This window comes from Carlito syrichta, unplaced genomic scaffold (assembly GCF_000164805.1).
Source record: "Carlito syrichta isolate Samal-C Ts95f unplaced genomic scaffold, Tarsius_syrichta-2.0.1 Scaffold315645, whole genome shotgun sequence".
Taxonomy (NCBI): Eukaryota; Metazoa; Chordata; class Mammalia; order Primates; family Tarsiidae; genus Carlito; species Carlito syrichta.
The window spans coordinates 1,684,410-1,697,720 of NW_007259741.1; positions in this window are offsets into that span (position 1 = coordinate 1,684,410).

Sequence of the window (13,311 nt, forward strand, 5' to 3'; positions counted from 1 at the left end):
AGGAGTGCGTGGACTTCATTTGCGTAGTTTATAACAATTTGTTTTGACAAACAAATCATCAGTGTCACTGGCCAGTTGTTGCTATTCAACCTCAAAAACTTTATTTGTAATTTTCAGTGCTAAATATCACCGCCCTTGAAGGCAGTTTAGAGGGCTGATATTTCTTTTGAGACTATCAGACTTGATGGCTGATGATTATTAAGGAAATATGTCGCAGGACTCAAAGGATGACTAAACGTTAAACAGGTAACACTAATAGTAACTCTGTAATTTTGCCTATGCACCAGTAATGTTAAATATTCTCAGTTATTAAGTTCCTGATAGTTAAAAAAGTAAACCTACAAAAACATAACAAATAGGTCTATAGGCTATTAAAACAACTAATTAACATTAACTAGAGGCACCAAAATTATTTTACAATATATAACCCTCAAGGCAATAAACAGAACTAAAATTAACAATAATAGTAATGCAACTCTTGCTAACATCAAACGTAAGCTAAATTTTGATGGAAAAAAAAAGAAAGTGAAAGACTTGATGGTAGGGATGAATGCCAAAACTGTTAATCTTTTAAATACAGTTTTTTTGTTTATGGTGGCTTTTTGTCGATGTGATTGGTTTACTTTTTTGCTGCTAACCAGCTTAGGCATATCGCTGTTCAGTTTTGCAGCTGGAGTTGCATGCTAATAGTTTTATGAAGTGTGTGTCTGTCATCAATGAAAATTGTAAATATTTGCCTTTTACAAAATGCTGTTGAGTTACATTTAATTTTCTTTTTTTTTATTCTTTCTCACTATTTCAGGTACCCACAAGTAAAGACCACATAATTGAATAACAGATGTGATGAGCTGAGAAGGATGGAGGTAAGCTTATTTTCTGTCTTCTTTGAAATAGAAAATCTTCATCAACATAAAAACATAATAGAACATGAAACCATAGCAGTGAGCTGAAACATTAATGCTACTTGTTGAACTGCTGCAAAGGCTTAGGTTGTTGTCAGGGAATTGAGTTATTTTTATCTTCTTTGAAATAAAGTGATCGGAGTTGGTATTTATCTGACAAGGCTTTCTGAGTTTATTCAGAAGTCTGTCAAATGAACCGTGTATAAGTAGTTAATCTTCAGCCCTTTTCTTTGCTGTGAACTGTGACATACTACCTCTCCTTAATTATAGGAAGAGTATTAAAACTTTTAGCCTGTAGATAAAAGAGAAGGAACTCCCAATCAATGGCTAAAATAAAGGGAAGGGGAAAGGTAGTCCATGACCAACCTCTCACCTACCCCATATCAATGAGAGTCAAATAAAATCACTAAACATTACCATTATTTTTCCCATTTATCCCACTGGAGTGATCAATAATCTATTTGTTTCTCATCTGGTATTCTGTTTGAGTTAGTAAATAGTTACTGAGTAAAAGCATTGTTGGAAATTTAGACTTGATTTCTGTACACAAGGATTTGAAACATTAGCCAATAATCTTCAGACTGAAAACAATACGTGCATGGACAGTTATGAAATCCACAGCCTGCTCTGATGCTCAGAGAATTGAAATGGCCTGGCACTATGTCTGAAGCAGAGTTAGAAGACCCAAGTATTCATCTGCTGAGTATTGTCCTGGTTTAACTGCACAGATATCCATAGTACAGTTTAGCTTTAAAGAACCGCCATGGGAGAGGTATGAGAAAGCCTGAAGATTCCTTATGCAGATCTGACAGGAATGGAAGGAGTGTCTCACTCTTGAGGAAGAGAGCACCTTCTGGTGAAATGAATAGGCTGTCTGAATTCATGCAGTTGGAAAAGTTCAATAAGTATTCGAAAAGAAAGCAGAAGCTCTGTGAGCCCTGAGGGTCAAATTTATGAAGGCACACAGAGAAAGCAAAGCCCAGAAACACGGGTTCAAGTCAGGTCCCAATTTTCACTAAATGCTGTGTTGAATTGTTCACATTTTATAAGGAAAAATAAGAAGCCACTATAGACTTGAAGTAAAGAATGAATGCTATTCCTAAGGAAACTATCCCAAGCAACCCAAGTAAACCCCACATGTAGTCAGTTTTACCATTACTGTCTCTTCATCTGAGTTAGCTTTTCCAAAAATGCAAACTGTTTAAATAATTATATAATACTCGATGAGCTTCAATGAAAGTCCCTTTATCTTCAGAATCAAACATGAAAAGTGACAGTGAAATTTTGAACTTTTAATGACTGATTTGACTATTTAAAAATTGTTACCGTTTTTATAAAGCAAGTGGAGAATCTCTAATCCAGATATCCTACCTATTACTCTCCTTCCTTTTCAAACAATGGGCTTAATCTGGTAAAGCAAGGCAAGAAAAACCAGCAATAGGTTGTTACTCTTTAGATATATTCATCAATATGATTTTTTTTGTTGTTCCTTGTAATTATTTGGTTGTTGTGTGGTTTACTAAACCTATGACTCTCTCACCATTCGGACTAGATTTTCGCATGCATTAATTCACAGCAGAAATACCAGTGCTGAATAAGAGAAGTGGCATTATTTTGAAGCATAAAACCAATGACTTTCAAGACAGATGATTTTGAGTAACATAAACTTTGGATATAAAGTTTATGTGTTAAACAGACCATTAGCCGGGCGTGGTAGCGCGCGCCTGTAGTTCTAGCTACTTGGAAGGCTGAGGCGGAAGGATGACTGGAGCCCAGGAGGTCGAGGTTTCAGTGGCCGGGAGCGGCCAGGGCACTCCAGTCCGGGTGGCAGAGTGAGACTCCAACTCAAAAAAAAAAAAAACGAACAAAAAACAAAAACCAGTAGATTTAAAAGATTCCTATCTACCTGCCTCTAGTTATCTACAAAATAAAAGACTGTCCAGGCTAAGAAAACAGGTAGTTATACCTAAGATATTTAGTGTGGCCTTGAATATGGGTTCCACACTGTGTCAGTTATCCAATAAAAGCCTCTGATGGGTTTGGAACCTAGAGAGGACCTTCAACTCAAATGGAGCTTGGGGAGGGAGCAAGTCCCACAGAGTTCCCCACACCAGAATGTTTCCGGTGCCATCCTGTAGACCTGGCTATAGAATGTTTCCTCATGCTGGCAAGAGGGAAGAAGGTGTGGCAGAGAACCACACACAGTCCCTCTGCAGGAAGGAAGGAACATAATTTTTGACATAGACCAGCTCTGGCCTGGATACAGATGTATCAGTAGTAAGAAGATGAGAAGTACAGCTTCTCCCTGCCACCAACATCTCCAGAACTTAAATCCAACCCAGGAAAAGAAAAGAAGAAAAATAAATTTTTGAGTTGACAGAGGAACTCCTGAACAAAATCAGTTGGAATTGGCTGAGATTATTTCTCTCCATCTGGCAGGTTGAGTTTGAAATCAAGTTGAGGTTTATAATTATATATGCATAGCAGTCATCTACAGGAAAGTCAAAACTTGCTTGACTCTTAAAATAATCAAAAAATAATATACTAGGTTTCTCCAGTAACAGAGAATGAGAATTTCCCTAAATTAATGGCCTCTCAGTGGAAGCCTTTATTAGAATGAAAACTATTCAGTAAGAGGTCCTAACTCATAAACCTGTGCCCAGAGGATGTCTTCTCTTGTCAGTATCAGGAAACAATGCTGGTCCCGCTCGGGTCCCTTCATGGCATCATGCTTTCTCTAATCTCAGCATGACGACTCCCAAAGTTGACAGACCTTCTCATGTCTGACATCCACCTCATGCAAGTAATACAAATTTCCATGGTAAATTAAGATTTTTAAAATTAGACTGCAGTCTATCTAAGCATATTCTGAGGTTATCTGTCTGCATGCTCCTTACGTTCTTTCAGTTACTGTTGTAGCCTTTGGCATACTGGTGATCCTATCACAACAGGGAACTCACTAAAAACACCAAAAGATGCTAGCTTGGGCATAAACAATATATTTTAAATAGTAATAATAAAATTAATAAGTAATAAATTTGTTGTGCCTTCTAATCTTTGTCCAACAAAAAGTTTTACTACACTCAAACATGATTAAGTCAGAATTCACATGATGCCATTTAAGAAGCCAAATAGTGTTTTGAGGTCTTATTTGTAATATTTAGATAATTTTCACTTTCAGTATATAGTATTAATGGAACTACTACCATTTAGCCTAATAACAATTGAAGCACTAACAGTTTTTAAATGAAGTTGGCACAAAATGACATATGAATGGTTATAAAAAATTATTTGAAAGGAAATTATTTTTTAAACTATGGTATTGAAATATTACCTTTGTTCTTTTAGTTCTTCACTTAAAAATATATAGGCTGGTATTTTTAAAAGCACAAATGCCTTTTAAAAATGTAATTCTGTAGGGTTGAATAATGAGCACAAATATTCAGTTAGATAGAAGAAATAGGACCTAGTTTTTGAAGATCAGCTGGGTGACTATAGTTTACAACAATCTATTGTTAATTTTTAAACAGCTAGAAGAGAATAATTCAAATGTTTCAAGCATAAAGAAAAGAAAAATATTTAAGATGATGGATATTCCAGTTACGCTGATTTGATATTTATAAAATATATGAATGTATTGAATATTGCATGAACCCCCAAAATATGTACATCTATTACATAACAATAAAAATTAAATAAAAATAACGTAACTTTCTATAGCAATCTCTCTCTTCTCTGTGTCTCTTGGTTCATGTAATGTAGAAGTTTGTAGGGTTGTTTAGCTTTGTTTCTAAAGGAATAGAGAACAGTAATGAGTAATCTGAGTTGACTGAGTATTAAGTATCAAGTAAATTAAGTATCAAAAGGCCTGTTACTAAAAACTCATCATTTTTCCACTCTTGTAGGTTCCATGGAATGTTTAACATTTTATTGCAAAAAAAAAATCTTATAGTAAATGCTTGAAAATGCCATTTGGATTGTAGTTTACAAAATGGATGATATGCTTTATGATTGGTATGAGGGTTCCGCATTCATAACAATAATAGTAGTGGAAACTTTTGTTTTTTAAGCCTACATACTAACTAGGTTCACATAAAAACTTACATGAAGCATCTGTAATTTTTTCAACAAGCATGCAAAGAAAGTACAATTGATCTCATTTTACAGAAGAGGAAATAATGTCACACTGTTAATATGTGACAAAGTCAATATTTAAAACAAAGTTTGGTAACCCACACATTTCTCCAAAGTGCTATGGAGAGTCCCAACTTTGAATAGATTTGATTGAAAACCCCAGCTAGCCTTAACATAATTTCTGTTGTGTAGTAATGTGATGAATATTGACTTTAAAAAAGATATTTCTATTTAAAGTGCATCTCTACTTTGATCTTTTCCAAAATTCATCATTCTGATTTCATCATAGAAAAATTTAGATGAAAGTATCCCACACTTGTCATAAAGCATGACTACAGTCATTGGTAGAACAAATGAATTCATTTATAATCTAAATTCCATTTTGACATTTTAAAAATCACTTACATGACTAAATAAGCATGAAAGCAATTTCAAGCTTTTATTCTTCAAGTTATAGATCAGAACTCTGCTTTAAAGAATAAGGGTCAATTTCAAACTGGTAATATCTTTGTATAACCCATGCTGTCATGTGATAAGAACACAATAATGCATAACTTTCATCGGGACATTTTAGTTTTTTATTAAATTTCTGAGTTAACAATAAAATCACAGTTCTTGATGAATGACAGGCACCAATCTTACATGAAGATTAAATCAATTAATTTATTTATTCATCTCTTTATGTAGAATATATTAAAGTTGGTACTCAAAGATGATTTACTGTGTGTATGAGGGTAGGTCACTCTATTTGGTATATTGTTTTACATCTCAATCTCTTATTCTTTATTATGAGAGGAATTGAGAGAACAGGAGAAGAGGTTGTCTGATTCGTATATCCTTAGTTGCCGTAGCAGCAGCTGGCATATTTTTTGTTAACCAAAAAAAAAAAAAATTACAGAATGAACCATCTTACAAATTTGTGACTAGTTACTGAACACTACTTTTAAGTTTCTGATCCACCTTGTTTCATGCTTCAAAGTGAGATATAGTGAATGATCTATTTCCAAGAAAAATCTGGAGGTGCTTAGATCCTCTTCTTAGAGCCTCTCTGGAGGCAAGTGTCAGCACTAGATACAGGTTTTTAATCATCTGAATGTCTCTCAGGATGACTTAGGAAAAGGTTCCCTCCCCTTGGTCTTGTTCTCTGTCCACCTTCACACAGGTATGCCATTTTCCTCTCTTCTAACCTCACGGTCTGCCTTTTTAGACATCATGACATTTTTCGATTTCTCTGTTACCATGATGTTCCTCCCATCTCCGTGTTTTGTATCATTTCCCCAGCAGCAAGATAAAGTTAAAGGAGGTGAGGGAGGGAGCAATATCCAGTCTACTCAACAGAGCCCCTCCATTGAGAAATGTTTGTTGGATTAATTATGAGACCAATACATATCCATTTAAACCGAAGCATGTGAAAGGGAAAAAAACACACACATTTGATGAAAATAGAAAATCAACAACTGTTAACATTAACATAAAACCTACTGCTCACAAAATCTTGATTTCTTATCTATAAAATATAAGAGGATGTGAAAAGTGAGCAAACATCTCCAATTAGTCAAACTTCCCTAATTATTTCAAAATGTAAACTTTAAAACTTGAAATAAACTTATTTGTAGAATTTTTCTAAGGTCAGTACATGAAATATGTGACTGGAATGGGGGCTGTTTTAAATGTCTTTAAACAGGAATGATTACATTTACATGAAGGTATTCTTCATAATGGAATTAATGTTTTATTTTTTAACTTTTTTTTCAGCTTTCTTCCTAGGGACTTAAGAATATAAAATAATTTATTGCCCAATATATAATTATTTAGAATTAATTTAGATATACTATTTTATGCTTTCTTGTAAGCCAATAATTTTTAATATAAGTTACACTACATTCCATCAGATAAACTACTCTGGAATCCTTTTATTATTGAAAACTTTTAATAAGCACAAATTGGCTTAACTTCTCAAAGTCCTTAGTTCACTTCTAGTGAGTAAATAATTCAAGTATAAATAATGATTATCTTAGAATATGGCAGAATTTACAGGGGGTTTTTTGGAGAGGTTCTATTTTTTTTTAACATTGTCTTCTTCTTTATGATTACAAAAGTAATCCATACTCAGGGTTTTAAAAAAATTGGGCCTGTAAGTATGTAAGGTAAAAATCAAAAATCTATAATCCGTCTCTACAGAGATAACTGTTAATAGATTGGTTTACAATCTGTTTCAATTCCTTCATTTTTCCCTCCTTTCTTCAGCTGTTTGGTATTAATTTATTTGAAATGGAACTCTTGTGTATATTTACAATTTTAATTTTCAGAAGTGAGCTGAGCTTTGTTTATTTGTGAAAAGCAAGTTAATGCCCATTTCCATAAGGCTGATGTATATGTGGTGGATTGAAGTTGTATTATTACACTACAGAACTAATTCTAGAATGTGAGCAAAATAACTTTTCAAGCTTCAATTTTCTTATAGATAAAATGATGATAATAATAGCACCTACTCACAGAATTGGAAGCTCTGTTAAGTAAAATCATGCAGGTATGTGTATATTCTTCCCAAATTTAGTCAATATCTTCCCCCCAAATTAGTTTTTTTCCCTTGACTTAAAAGTTTAATGTTAAAATAGCTTCATGATATAGATCAGATATGTAAATAAAACTTTAACTTATAAAAATATTTGTCATGAAAATTAATTTTCAACTTAAACACTTAAAAAATTCTCTACTAAAAGATTTAGTTAATGTAGCCTTTAGAACACAGTTGTAAAATGCTCATTATATTCATAAGCAAATATATATTGGGTATTATGTGTTTATACACCAGAATCATATAATAATGTTGCATATATATTGCTTACAGTAAAGTAGGGCTAAAAATGAAAGTGAGACTAACAATGTTTCAATAACAAAAAATAATAATAATGTGAAGAAAAAGGCATTTGTAATAGTGTCATGCATATTACATGTCAAGAGCTATATGGTGTTTTTAGCATTTATTTCATTTATTTTCCCAACAACTCTGTATAACACAAGTTGATATTGTCTTGAGATATTGAGTCTTCTACAATAACTCGAATCTTCATGTATATTATGCCTGTCTATATTTATTTGTCCATCACCCATTGAATAAATGGAAGCTATGTGTGTCTAAGCATAGATGTTAGACTTCAAGGAGGTTGAGGTATCCGAAATAACATAAAACTTCAATGAAACATGAAAATAAACTAGAAATCATGTTTCTAGAAAAACAGTCATGGCTGCTTACTTGTTTACTAAAAGCATGCTCTATTGTATTGATTTATCTCAATCTGTGTGACTGCAAAAATAAAATGAAGTTTTCCATTTATCTCTTGTCCTATCAGTTGATACACACTATTGAAATCTATTTCTTACTTTATTATGCTTAATAATAGGATACCAAAATGAAGGTGAACATGAGAATGAGAACAAAATAGATTTGGAAAGAAAAAGAATATAGCTAGAAGGCTGATAAAGATCCAATAGAAGAACTGAGATAAAACAGGTAGTAACAAGAAAGATGGACCAAAAATGGAACACCACGTTCATTCTTAAAGGAACACAATGTCCTGAGGTCTTCCAAAAATTATCACAGTTTCCCATCAAGTTCAAATTATCACATACGGCAAAAACTTTAAAAATTAAAACTATGCATTCCCTTTACAATAGATACAGAATATTCCACTATTAAATATATCTAAAACTTCTGTTGTCTGTCTCAGAGTAATTACCTTCTTAGACCATTGCACTTTCTCTTCACATTCATCGACAGATTTTTTTTTCTTTTCTTACTACTATGGAAAATTTCTGAATCCAGTGTTGAGTGAAGAATAAAAGTTTGTACCAGCTTTTCACAGTTTATGTTCATTTAAATTTGCACTTTTAGAAAAATTATAAATACTACAGATCATGCTCTTTTTGATTTATTCAGATACTAAAAATAGAAGTACTAAATCTATGAATGTCTAAGGTATGCCAAATTAATTTTACCACAACAGCTTTATAATTTATAATTAGATTCATGTTTGAGTGCTACTGTCTTTTAACCTATATTTTAAGAGTCCTTAAACTCTTGGTAATTTGGTATATTATATATTGTAATACTCTGTTGAAAGTATTAACTCTGTAAAGGTTCCCCCTAAGAATGTATTGTTTATTTGTTGTAATTAGATTAACAGGAACTATCTAACATAGGATATTTGTAAAGATTCATTACTAATGAGTAAACCTTGGTGATGAGCTCATTTGATTCTTCAGAAGTAGGAGAGGACAACTAATTCATTCTCTCAAGATTTAACTCTAGCCAGGCTCAGTGGCTCAGCCTGTAATCCCACGCTTTGGGAGGCCGAGGTGAGTAGATTGCCTGAGCCTGCGGGTTCGAGACCCGCCTGGGCAACTTGGTGAGACCTCATCTCTACAATAAAAATACAAAATTAACCGGGCGTGGTGGCGTGCACCTGTAGTTCCAGCTACTCGGAAGGCTGAGGCGGAAGGATCTTCGGAGCCCAGCAGGCGAGGCTGCGGTGGCCGGGAGCGTCCACTGCACTCCAGTCTGGGCGACAGAGTGAGACCCCAACTCAAAAAAAAAAAAAAAAAAAGATTTAACTCTAAGGTGTTTCCATATTTTAAGTAATATCTAAGTTATTTATTTGAATCCACATAATTTTCCATCACTAATTCTACCATGTTATCATATCACTCAAGGAAACACTACCCTGCCAATAACACTGGTAATGATAGCCTGTGACTAAATGAATGAGATTTTAAACCATTTAGAGTTAAGAAATAGTCAGTGGATGCCAAATAGTCTGCTGAGCTGAATGCATTGCTGGCTGTCACATAAGGATAAATGGCATCAAGTGAAGCAACTTGGTTTAAAGATGGTAAAGAAATATTTTGAGGAAAGAATAGCCAGGCTTTACCTTTGTAATGCAAAAACTGGCACCTCTTAGCAAAAGGCTTCACATTTTTATCTTAACTGACATGTTGGTCCAGGTTGATGGAAGGCATTTATTAAATTTAACAAAATGAGTAAATATCTACCAATATGCTACCATCTTTTTCTGGTCTTGTAATATTTTTTATGTAGTCCTTATGATTTATGTAAATTATCGTATTGATGTATATGTAAAATGCTAATATTTCATATAACATCACATGTACATATGCATTGATACTTTTAACAACCTTTAAGATTATTATATATTATTTATTGTTATATTGTATTTGGTTATCACAACAACTATATGAAAAAAGCAGGACAAATTTTCTTATCTTCATTTTAAAGATAAGGAAACAAAACTTCACAGAGTTAAGAGATTTGTCCAAAAATCACACAAATTCTACATGTGGGACTTGGGCTGAAACATTATGCTCTCCAAGATAATTAAACTTATCATTTTGTAAATGATAGTGTTTGATGGTGAAAGAGAGAAAAATCAAGGTTGCATGAAAGTGAAAATTGTTCATGTGTAGCAATTATTAAACATCTTTTTTGAAGCACAGTCAAGTTACCTAAAAGTATTGAGTTTTTTTCTATATGTAAACATTTACTCATGACCTTAATAATTGATATTTACATGTTTACTACTGGCATGCCATAATATTGAATAGTTTAAAAAGTTAGGGTGTTGTTGTCAGATACATACGAAATTATTCAAAACTGGAAGCCTAGTGCTTACAAAATTGTACGTTGAGTTTTTACTATCTAAATTAAGTAATAATTGTGTCCTGATTTTCATCTGAGACTAATTAAAACTAATTAAAAGGGTAAAACACTGAGAAATAAATGAAAACATTCCAATTTCAGATTTTAAAATATATCAAAATTATAATTTTATTTCTTTAGCATCTACAGTTATAAGAACTTCAAAAGAAAGAAGATTGGGTTGTTATTCCACTGCTAGATAAGAATTAGCATAACTTTAGCCATTATTTTTCTATACTTACATTAGTCTTTCCTTTTTTTTTTTTTTTTTTTTCTTTGAGTTGGAGTCTCACTCTGTCGCCCAGACTGGAGTGCAGTGGCCGCTCCCGGCCACCGCAGCCTCAACCTGCTGGGCTCCGGCGATCCTTCCGCCTCAGCCTTCCGAGCAGCTGGAATTACAGGCACGCGCCACCACGCCCAGCTAATTTTTGATTTATTACAGAGATGAGGTCTCACCAAATTGCCCAGGCGGGTCTCGAACCCGCGGGCTCAGGCAATCCACTCACCTCAGCCTCCCAAAGGCGCGGGATTACCGGCTGAGCCACCGAACCCGGCTAGTCTTTCCATTTTTTAAAAAAAGGAATACTTTATGACTTGGACATATTTTTTTTTTTTTTTTGAGTTGGAGTCTCACTCTGTCACCCAGACTGGAGTGCAGTGGCCGCTCCCGGCCACCGCAGCCTCGACCTGCTGGGCTCCGCGATCCTGCCTCAGCCTTCCAAGTAGCTGGAACTACAGGCGCGCACTACCACGCCCGGCTAATTTTTTTGTAGAGATGAGCTCTCGCCAAATTGCCCAGGCGGGTTGCGAACCCTCAGGGCTCAGGCAAATCCACTCACCTCAGGCTCCCAAAGTACAGGATTACAGGCTGAGCCACCAAGCCCGGCTGGCTTGGACATTTTTAAATGTCCTCTGAGTTTACAAGTCAAATTTTGATTTGCTTTGTAAAAGCCAGAAAATTCACACCAATTTTCTCATTTTCAACCCCAAAACTACTTTTGAGGAGAAAAAAAAAGCCTCAGAAGGTTTGGGTCTGAATTAAAACAGGTTAGCAGTTTGTCTTAGTTTACTAAACAATTTCTTTTAGCAGTCCAGAGACTTGGGCTTCTTCCATAAGAGTGGAGGATTCTGCTATTTGGTTTAGTTTATCTCTGCCCACCTTTATTGTTCAAGTACATTGCAAGGACCTAGAAATACCTATTTGTTACAAACCCACTGTTGAAGCAATACATGGCAAATCAATACAGATTTTACTGTTTTACAATTAACCTGCTGTATTCCACTGTGGATAAATTATAGTAGTTCCTCTCCCAATATAAAAGCAACATATTTGAGCGTCTTGGGCTTACTCAGTTTCCAGGTCAAACCTCATTTCTAAATTTGAAACGAGTCCCGAAATTTTTACTCCTGTGGTCAGGTAACTCCACTGTGCTGTACACTTCAGGATCTGGTGTGCTCAGAACTTTACAGATTTCTGGTTACCTACTGAGAACTGGAAATGCACTTTGGTATTAAGAAGAGACAATGCCTAAGTTGCAAGTCGTGAAACGCATATATATATTTGGTGGCCAGCCACGGTGGCTCAGTCTGTAATCCCAGCACTTTGAGAGGCCAAGGCAAGAGGATTGCCTGAGCCTGGGGCTTCGAAACCAGCCTGGGCAACTTGGTGAGACCTCGTCTCTACAATAAATTACAAAAACTAAAAAAATTACAAAAAACTAGCTGGACATGGTGGTGTGCATCTGTAGTTCCAGCTACTTGGAAGGCTGAGGCGGAAGGATCACCCAAGTCCAGCAGGTGGAGGCTGTGGTGGCTGTGTGGTGGAGTGAGACTCCAACTCCAAAAAGCATGTAGAGGTAGAGGTAGAGGTAGAGGTAGAGGTAGAGGTAGAGGTAGAGGTAGAGGTAGAGGTAGAGGTAGAGGTAGAGATGGAAATAGATCTGGTGATGAGATGATCCCCACCATCTACCCACATCCCCCAGTGTGGAAAAAAGAAGAATCTAGAAACAGTATAAATGAGAAATAACTTTAATTATGTCTACAATGTTCACAGCAAAAAAATAATAATAATAAGATATTAACATGCTACAGAGTGTTACTAGAGTGTGTATTTAAAAAGATAAGTTATACATAATAGTATTATAGTAATATTTGGTGAATGTCTAATTAGGTAATATTCTCTTCAGAGGCAGGATTTGTTTTTAGAAATGTGAAGATACATTACAAATGCTTTATTTCATTTATTTTCTAGGTAGACTTTATTTAAAGGCAGAAGTATACCTTACTTCTCCAAATAACATTGTGATTTCAAGTAGTAGAAATGACACATATCTTAGTTTTCAAATGATTTGTACATATAACCAGTAGTTTTGTTCTTAATAGACAACATCCGTTTTGGGAGGCTGAGGTGAGTGGATTGCCTGAGCCTGCGGGTTTGAGACCCACCTGGGCAACTTGGCGAGATCTCATCTCTACAATAAATCAAAAAAAAAAAAATTAGCTGGGCGTGGTGGCACACTCCTGTAGTTCCAGCTACTCGGAAGGCTGAGGCAGAAGGAT